The sequence below is a fragment of the Lactuca sativa genome, chromosome 8 (assembly GCF_002870075.4).
Source record: "Lactuca sativa cultivar Salinas chromosome 8, Lsat_Salinas_v11, whole genome shotgun sequence".
Taxonomy (NCBI): domain Eukaryota; kingdom Viridiplantae; phylum Streptophyta; class Magnoliopsida; order Asterales; family Asteraceae; genus Lactuca; species Lactuca sativa.
Genome location: NC_056630.2, coordinates 304,966,236 through 304,976,526, shown reverse-complemented (window position 1 = coordinate 304,976,526; position 10,291 = coordinate 304,966,236).

The following is a 10,291-nucleotide window of genomic DNA, read 5'->3' as shown; positions in this document are numbered from 1 at the left end:
AACGAGCTCCATCTTCCCTAATCCTTGCGTCGGTACCTGTCTAAGATGACCTGAGGATACAAGTAATTTTGAAAGCGGGTATCAGCTTTGAAGCTGGTGAGATCATAAGTATTTTAGTGTCTCAATTTGTATGTAAGTATTTGTATGTAAGAATTTGTATATGAACTGTAAGTATTGAAAATGTAGATGAACTATAAGTATGAAAATGTTTGTAAAACAACTGTAAACGTTTGAAAAACCCTAGAAATCCCTATGATTCCTACTATTATAACAGGGAGTCTTCTACCAAGACTTAACCGATCTCTATGTAGCCTTCTACCAAGGCATCTAGTGTCTGTGTGTGTCTCTTGTATAAGTGTGTATTTTCCCAAATCTGACTACCATTAATCAGAAAGATAGTTTCTACATTACCGTGCGTCTTGTGAAAATTCATAAAGTGAATGTAATGGGAAAAGAAATAGTACTATGGTGTAGTATCAGCTTTGAAGCTGGTGAGATCATAAGTATTTTAGTGTCTCAATTTCTATGTAAGTATTTGTATGTAAGAATTTGTATATGAAATGTAAGTATTGAAAATGTAGATGAACTGTAAGTATGAAATTTTTTGTTAAACAACTGTAAACGTTTGAAAAACGCAAGAAATCCCTATGATTCCTACTATTTTAACAGGGAGTCTTCTACCAAGACTTAACTGATCTCTATGTAGCTTTCTACCAAGGCATCTAGTGTCTGTGTGTGTCTCTTGTAAGAGTGTGTATTTTCCCAAATCTGACTACCATTAATCAAAAAGATAGTTTCTACATTACCGTGCGTCGTGTGAAAATTCACGAAGTGAATGTAATGGGAAAAGAAATAGTACTATGGTCTAGTGTCGAACTACAACCGTACCTATTACCTTAAATCTAGGGTAATACTTCCAACTACTGTAGTATTTGATATAAATAACTACATTGGTATTCAACTGCCTTATTTGAGGGAAAAGGTATAATGTGATGTCTAGATCCCAGACTATATGCTCCCCTATCAAAGGGATTTTGAGACCTACCCACGACCATTGCATGTATGCAAGCCGTGAGCATCCACATTACTATGATCATGTATACTCGATATAACTATCACCATTGCGTTGTGATTCATCAGTATAGTTAGATCCTGAACTGGTTCCATGCTATAGCACCTAGTGACGTATGTTCTATGTATATGTAAGCGTACTCATGTAAGTGTGATCATGTAATTGTACTTATGTAAGTGTGATCATGTAATAGTATAGTAGTCTACTGTAATGTTCTACGTGTGCTAGCTTTAATGTGTGTTCTCTCTCTATCTAGGATGTTTAGTAATGTACTGTAATGTTCTAGTTGTAATGTATGCTCTCTCTATCTAGCAAGTATAGTAATGTACATTAATGATCTAGAAAGTATTGACTTATGAATGAACTGACTCATTGTACGATATTGCATTCTAGTAATAGTTCTAGTATCTTCCTAAACTACCCATATGGTAGTTTACTAGTAATCTAACTTGTACGTATGGCAATGGATGTATACCCTTGCTACCCAAGGGCATGGGATAAACTGGAAGGACCTTTTATGACTATATATGTACGTATGTTATATAACTAATATTTAAACGACCTTCGGACGAGTACCCGATATCCCACCAGACCACATCTTAAGCGTGAAAAGGAAATAGGGTGGATAGCCTTCCTAAGTCTTTTAAACGTTTCTTACATAACCATACATATAGAGGAATGCAATTTATAATTTAAAAGCATAAAATAAGATTTGTAAAACCTTTGAACATAAATATTTTCTAAGAAAAGACTGACTTGATGTCGATCTATAAAATGGTTTTGAAGGCATGGGTTTGATAAAACAGTTTAGTATAAAGAACATTTGTTTGAAACACAATTGTAAAGATGTTTGAAATTTAATATACAGAGTAAAATGTACAGTGTAATATGGTGTTTTTAAACACATAAAGTGTTTATGAAAAACATTTTAAGGAAACAGTTTGGTAAAACGGCTAATGAGTAGCCAATCATTTCAATGCTGCTTATTAATCACATATGGTTGCTATAATAATTAGCATAATTCTACTTGTACCCCTCCCCATAAAACATTTAAAAACAGTTTAAAACATTGATTAAGGGGTATGAACTCACCTGCAGTAAGTGACTGGAATTGAACGGATTGTTATCGTAAGGAAGGATCGGACAAGTGCTTGGTGTCAAGTGAAGACTTTAGACACACACAATGATCCTAATTACATATGAAAACATATGTATATAAATAATTAGTGATTAAAACACTAATTATACAAGTATAAACATCCTAATGCGAGGAAAACACTTTTGGTCAAGTGCTAGGAGGCTAATGCGTTGCAACAAAGGAGTGTAATACCTCAAATGGGAGTTTATATTCTTTGGAATTTACGGGCTAGGGGAGTAAACTCGTGGCTGTAAACTCTACATTGGGTCATTAATTGAGGCTTAAAGTTGTTACAACTCAAGAGGTAAATTGTTCCAAGGTTAAATCAAGTGTTTGGGATTCCTATTAACTCCTTTAAGGAGTTTACGGCCCTGGGACCATATTCCCTTGGAGTTTACGGCCATAAACTCCCTTGGGAGGGTGTTTATGGTGTTTTCAAGTCTCTAACATTTCAAGGTTATGATCTATGTTGGGTTCTAGGCATTAGGAAGGAGTTAGGGTGTTATTTGACCCCTTTATAGGGGTTTACGGCCCAAGAACTTGTCTTGGCCATAAAATCCTCAATACTTGTGAATCCTTATGTTTTCTAGGCTTTAAACACTTTAGGGTACCTGTCTAAAATCAAGTCTAAGCATTAGGTGCCTTAAAAGCACCATTTTGAGCATTCTTTTTGGTGTTTACGGCCTAGGATACTCTTGGGCCGTGAACTACTAAACTTCGGTGGTTCTTGCTTGATTTCATGTCCCTAACACAGCCCTATACAAGTCCAAGGTAGTTACAAATCACGGGGGACAATCTAGGCTTGGTTTCGGGAGTTTACCGCCCAAGAACACCTTGGGGAGTAAACTCCTAAATCGAATGATTTAGCTATGTAATCTATATTATGAACACATTTAAAGCTTTCTAACACTACTAGAAAAAGTTACTCACAATTTGGGATAAAAACCCAAAGATCCGTGAGAGGGAATTTTGGCTTTTCTCTAATTGGGATTCAACTAATGAACCAATTTGGTTCGGAATTCTATTTATAGTCCTGAGATATTTTGGCAGAAAATATTTTTATTCCTGAAACGAATTCTAATGTCCTAGAGTATTGGAATAACAGTGTTGCACAAAACCCTAGTGCAACCACTCTCCTAATATCTCCTTAAGTGTAAAATCCTGAAAAACTGCCAAACTTATACTCGGAATCTGAGTTTTCACTGTAACTGTTCTACTTCTATTGGCTTCAAATGGTTTGTTCAGAATGGAAATTTCAGGTTGTCACATCATCCCCCTGTTGAAGGGAAATTCATCCCGAAATTAGAATTTAGCCAAGGAAGTATGTACGAATGATCGAGTTGTGAGAAGGAAACTTCCTAATCGATTGGTTCTAGCGCACCTCAAAGAAATCGGGTTCTCGGTTGGAATCCCAACGAACCTTCACTATCGGGCGATGGTGCTGCTTCGTCCGCTTGACCTCTCGGTCGAGAGTCACTACAGTTCTAATACGAAGGCGAGGATCTCGACAAGTGGACTTAAGAGAGTCCTAATGGAAAGTATGGTTTCACAATCGAGACACGAAGAGTAGGATGTACATTACTGAGTTCGCGGAGTAGGTCTAGTTTGTGCGAGGCACAGGACCAATTCTGATAAGAATCCCGAAGGTCCTAGCTATATTGGATTTAGCTTTCCACGCGATACGAAGCGTATTAAGCCATTCCCAGAGTGAGTTCTCCTAAAGAACTTGGTCACTCACTTGGAATTCCAAAGGTTCCTTTTCTTGCTTAACTTCCCAGTCAAAGGCCACCCCTTGTTGGGTCAGCGTCGTACGCGTTTCTGTAATTTGCGAGGAGTTCTGAATGAACTATGTCAGTAGGTCGGTAAGACCTTGAATTTGGCGAATGGCTGTCGGCGTCTCCAGTGTCGACAAATGCTCAACAGTTTTGACAAATTGAAAAAGTATTCAAAACTTCCCACATTACTAACAGTGTTTCTTAGAAATTCGACTCTTCAATTTTAAAACTCGTGCCTAGAGAACTTCGCTAAAATTTCCTCTGTAGGAAATGTTTCCAAGGGTTTTCTTCTTACTACGAGGGTAGATAAGTAAGTGATTACTTGGAAAAATGACGAACTGATCCAAGTAAGAAAGACGTACCCTACTCATTTAGCTCATGAAAGCTATGAGCGTATTGGTTCTATCCGAAGGGTATCACTACGGACTCGAAGTGTCCGCATCGAATTCGGAAGATAGTCTTCCTGAAATCCTTCCCTAACACCCGAACTGGTGATATTCGGATCTCAGATCCATTTCTGAAAGTAATTCTTTCCTTGCGTTTGCTCAACCATTTCATCTATGTGAGGCAGAGATAATGATTCCTAATGAAAAATCTTGACGGAGTCCTCGATAACCGAGGTACATACAATGCGATCCGTCGATCTCTGGAAGAATATGACTGGGGTCCTCTAGGGGGAGAATCCTAGTCTTCTAATTCTATTTATGTGTAGTCCGCTAAGTTGTCCGGACTGTTCTTGTATCTCCGTAGGTGTTTAAACTATAGGGTGATCTTTTTACACGAGTCGTACTGGGTTCTAAGTTTGTTCGCATGACGATGCGATTTCTCGTAGGCTTAGGCAGTTCTTCATCCTGAAGTTCATATTAGAATTCAGACCTGGTTTCACAATCACTTTTTCGTGCATACGAGTCGTATATAATTAAGATTGAAAAGGTAGTCGAATAACCGCTTCTTCTTTAAGCTTATATTCCCTGGGGGAAAAAGAAGTTAAAGTGGAATCATCAATTCTAAACCTGTAGAACCTTGATTATATATCACTCTTATGCATACATTCGTTAGTGATAGATTAATCGTATGAGTCCTTGGATTGAACTTGACGTACTGCACGAGTGGTACTTCGGGGGTTTCTTCGGAAAAGAAAACAACTATGAGGTACTCCATGCATGAGTACATCGGTGTTCTGATATGACGGCCTCACTGGAAAAGTGATCTAGAAGAAAGAGATGTACATATGAGGCTGTTTTCATGAGGATCAAATTGAATCGAGTCGTATGATAATGTCGGAATCATACTGAAACTTAAAGACATTAGATTTGAACATAAGACGTTTACAGACAAAACACAACCGTGCAACCATGAACAGAGTTACAGTACTCTAGATTTACAACAAGACTATTGCTACGAATAAGATATACTACAAAAGACAAGTATATGCAGCATGAGAATCCCTATACCGATAGGATCTCGCAAAAGGTAATACTCTAGTTGCACTAATTCTGGATAGTGTATAAGTCTGTTACAACAACACGCCTAAGTTGCATTAACGAGGGTTCCGGCGTAGGCTCTCTTGCAGCTGTGATCCTGAGAATCTTCCCATCAACACCCGAGTTCTTTGTTATCGGGCAATCTTTCTTGAAGTGTCCAATTTCACCGCATTGGTGACATATCTGGACAGCGCCAACATTGGTGGTAGAAGTGAAGTGTCGAGTGGGATTTATGGGGATGCGGGTTCTTTCCTTGATTTCCTTCTTCGGGCAATCTCTTTTATAGTACCCAAACTCACCACATTTATAGCAAACTAGGCTTGCTCCAGTGGTGGAGGTAGTTCTACAGAAACGAGCAATGTGCCCCATCTTGTTGTAATTTTCGCATTGCAAGGCTCGGAAAATTCCTTCATGGTGGTAGTTGCACCGGTCGCACTTCAGGAGTGTTCCTTTGTATGGTCTGCTCAGTACGAGGATGGCCGAGGTTTCCACTTGCTGTTGTTGTATGGCAAGTTTTCAGGGTTTCTTGCGTTCTTTCTGAGCTTGACGCTTCCGTTTCTTGTTCTTTGATTTTCGGCTTTGCGGGCCTGAGGCCGTTACCGTTTGATGACTTCCTGGATGGATACCACTATTGGTAACTTCATTCCCATCAATAGCATTGATTGTGTTGATAGCGCTACGGTGCGTAAGGACCACGGTTACGACAGTCACCACGGCAGCTATAACTGCTGTTTGAAAGGTAGCGGCGTCCATAGGAAAAGCGGAGGTTTTGCTGTTCGACTGATTGCTTCCGGATGACGACATGATCCTGTAACACGAAAGATAAGGATTTTGTGAGCGATTCTGGTTGACCCTATATGTACTTAGATTGTTCAAGAAAAGAGTAAGAGTATGTTCTCGAAAGGTTGACCTACATCCCTATGATGCAGTCCTAGTACGGATTGGAGGTATGATTGCGAAGGTTTGACCTACATCCCTATGATGCAGTCGTAGTAATGAGTAGAAGTAAGTTCGTAGAATGGTCTCAAGATGTTTGTCATTCAAGCCGAGGTACCGTGGATTGGTGAATAACAAGATCCAACCACTAAAAAAGACTTGGAAATGTCTCCGGAGCTAAATTACTATAGTCCAATGACTTGACTAAAGCATGATTCAGATAGCCTCCAATGAAAGTATGATAAAACTACTTAAATGAAGAATGACACAGAACTTAGCCGGCTGTCAATATCTTTGATATTCACGACGTAAAGATTCGGGAAAATGACCTTGTAAAGGTCTTACATCATATCCACAAAAGATAGTTCCTGACAGCATAAGGACCTAACTAAAAATACTTACAGTACAAGATAATTTTATATAAAATGCCACATCAGACAAAGATAGAAAACGATTACTTTCTAACAAGGGAAGCAAAGTAAAGAGTCTACTAATGACGACGGTCACCCCTCTGGAGAACTCTCAGTTCATCCAGTTGACGTTCTACATCAAGTAGGTGTCTTTCGTACACCCTCTGGTGTACTCGGAGCTCTATGACTTCGGCTCGTGATTCAGCTAGTGCTTACAGCAGGGCTTCATGGTTTCTCTTTGATCTCTCATGAGTATCTTCTAGACTAATGGTGCGCAGGGTATGCATTCTCGTATCAGTGACAACTTCTGTAATCTAATGTAGGGCTGTCCTGCCTTGAATCTCATTTCGGGCCACTCTACGGACCAAGATTTGGAAGACTCTATCTGCTGAGCCCCCATTTCTCAAGTTGAAAAAGCTTTGGTCTCCATTAAATGGCATGGGCTGATCTTGTCCTTGGCTCCATGTTTCCAAGCATTCCACTCACTTAGGGTCGGGCCATGAAAAGCCGGACGAGGGTTAGGAATTTGAAAGGGAGCTTCTTGGGGTAGGTTCTCAACCTCTGGTTCGGAGCTAGCATCATACGAAAGGTCTTCATCATGGTGATCATTCAAGGGGAGTAGGATGATCAATCTCTGGTTCTTCTCGAAACCAACCAGCTATGACTTTGTTCGGAAGATACTGGGTGCCGTGGGGATGGAGTCCAACTATATTTTCTATGCGAGAATTTAGGGTAAGAGAATAATTATTAGACTAACTATCTAGATATTATTTAGAAAACCTTCATTAGTTACATCGCTATTTGTGAAGTGCATACCAGCTATGTGTAATCTAAACAGGATAGACCTTCGAATAAGTGACCTTAACTCCGTATTCACACAGAATAGGGGTGAAGTAAAATTTCCACAGATTCTAAGTCTATAACATCCTAATTACATATAGCCTTAGTGTATCCACTTAGCAACTATCAACTTAGTAATGAAGATCCCGTTTTAGTTCTCAAGTATAAAGTACTTGTAGTAACACCAAATACTCCTATAGTATTTTAAATTTAATGTTATGTTCTATTGTTATCATTGTGGTAGGGTTGGTAAGATTTTAGCATGGTTGCAACCACACAGTTAAACTTAGGCACATGCTAGTCAACCCTCGAATAATATAGGTGATCAGGCTATATCTTCCCAGTTTTGACCATATGTCTCTAAGCCCACCTGTGTTGCCCAACAATCGTAATTCTTTTGTACTGCCCTAGTGCCACTGATTTTAGAATGAATGCAGGCACGTATACTTACTCAAATATTTTATTATTTAAAGTATAAACTCCTGGTCAGAGTATTTTTAATCCCTTATGTATTTATAGTTAGTATATCTTTTATGGGTTGATATACTTAATCACTATAAACAATGCTCTGATACCAATCTGTCACACCCCAAAACCAAGAACGGCGGAAACGTTCTGGGGCGGAGGACGTCATGTACAATATCACAACAATGAAAAGTAGTAAACAAGCAACAACATCATCCATTGCATTAATAATATAATTATTATACAATTGTGTTCTGTCAAATTTTGATAAACACTAAAGCATAAATCAAAATGAAAGATGAGTCTTCAACGAGCTCCATCTTCCCTAATCCTTGCGTCGGTACCTGTCTAAGATGACCTGAGGATACAAGTAATTTTGAAAGCGGGTATCAGCTTTGAAGCTGGTGAGATCATAAGTATTTTAGTGTCTCAATTTGTATGTAAGTATTTGTATGTAAGAATTTGTATATGAATTGTAAGTATTGAAAATGTAGATGAACTATAAGTATGAAAATGTTTGTAAAACAACTGTAAACGTTTGAAAAACCCTAGAAATCCCTATGATTCCTACTATTATAACAGGGAGTCTTCTACCAAGACTTAACCGATCTCTATGTAGCCTTCTACCAAGGCATCTAGTGTCTGTGTGTGTCTCTTGTATAAGTGTGTATTTTCCCAAATCTGACTACCATTAATCAGAAAGATAGTTTCTACATTACCTTGCGTCTTGTGAAAATTCATAAAGTGAATGTAATGGGAAAAGAAATAGTACTATGGTGTAGTGTCGAACTACAACCGTACCTATTACCTTAAATCTAGGGTAATACTTGCAAGTACTATAGTATTTGATATAAATAACTACATCGATACTCAACTGCCTTATTTGAGGGATAAGGTATAATGTGATGTCTAGATCCCAGACTATACGCTCCCCTATCAAAGGGATTTTGGGACCTACCCACGACCACTACATGTATGCAAGACGTGAGCATCCACATTACTATGATCATCTATACTCGATATAACTATCACAATTGCGTTGTGATTCATCAGTATAGTTAGATCCTGAACTGGTTCCGCGCTATAGCACCTAGTGACGTCTGTTCTATGTATATTTAAGCGTACTCATGTAAGTGTGATCATGTAATTGTACTTATGTAAGTGTGATCATGTAATAGTATAGTAGTGTTTGTAATGTTCTACGTGTGCTAGCTGTAATGTGTGTTCTCTCTCTATCTAGCATGTATCGTAATGTACTGTAATGTTCTAGCTGTAATGTATGCTCTCTCTATCTAGCAAGTATAGTAATGTACATTAATGATCTAGAAAGTATTGACTCATGAATGAACTGACTCATTGTATGATATTGCGTTCTAGTAATAGTTCTAGTATCTTCCTAAACTACCCATATGGTAGTTTACTAGTAATCTAACTTGTACGTATGAAAATGGATGTATACCCTTGCTACCCAAGGGCATGGGATGAACTGGAAGGACCTTTTATGACTATATATGTACGTATGTTATATAACTAATATTTAAACGACCTTCGGACGAGTACCCGATATCCCACCAGACCACATCTCAAGCGCGAAAAGGAAATAGGGTGGATAGCCTTCCTAAGTCTTTTAAATGTTTCTTACATAACTATACATATAGAGGCATGCAATTTATAATTTAAAAGCAGAAAATAAGATTTGTAAAACCTTAGAACATAAATATTTTCTAAGAAAAGACCGACTTGATGTCGATCTATAAAATGGTTTTGAAGGCATGGGTTTGATAAAACAGTTTAGTATAAAGAAAATTTGTTTGAAACACAATTGTAAATAAGTTTGAAATGTAATATACAGAGTAAAATGTACAGTGTAATAAGGAGTTTTTAAACACATAAAGTTTTTATGAAAAACATTTGAAGGAAACAGTTTGGTAAAACGGCTAATGAGTAGCCAATCATTTGAATGCTGCTTATTAATCACATATGATTGATATAAGGCCCCATGGCTTCAATTAATTTCATTTTGATTATAGGGAAAGAAAAAGCAACGAGCTTCCGTTCTTAATTTGAATGATTACCAGATGCTTGAGAAAGGATTGTAGTAAAGCCATTACTGTGGAGAATGAAGTCGGGAACGACATAATTTGGTTGTCTCGCTCCCTTCCCATACTATT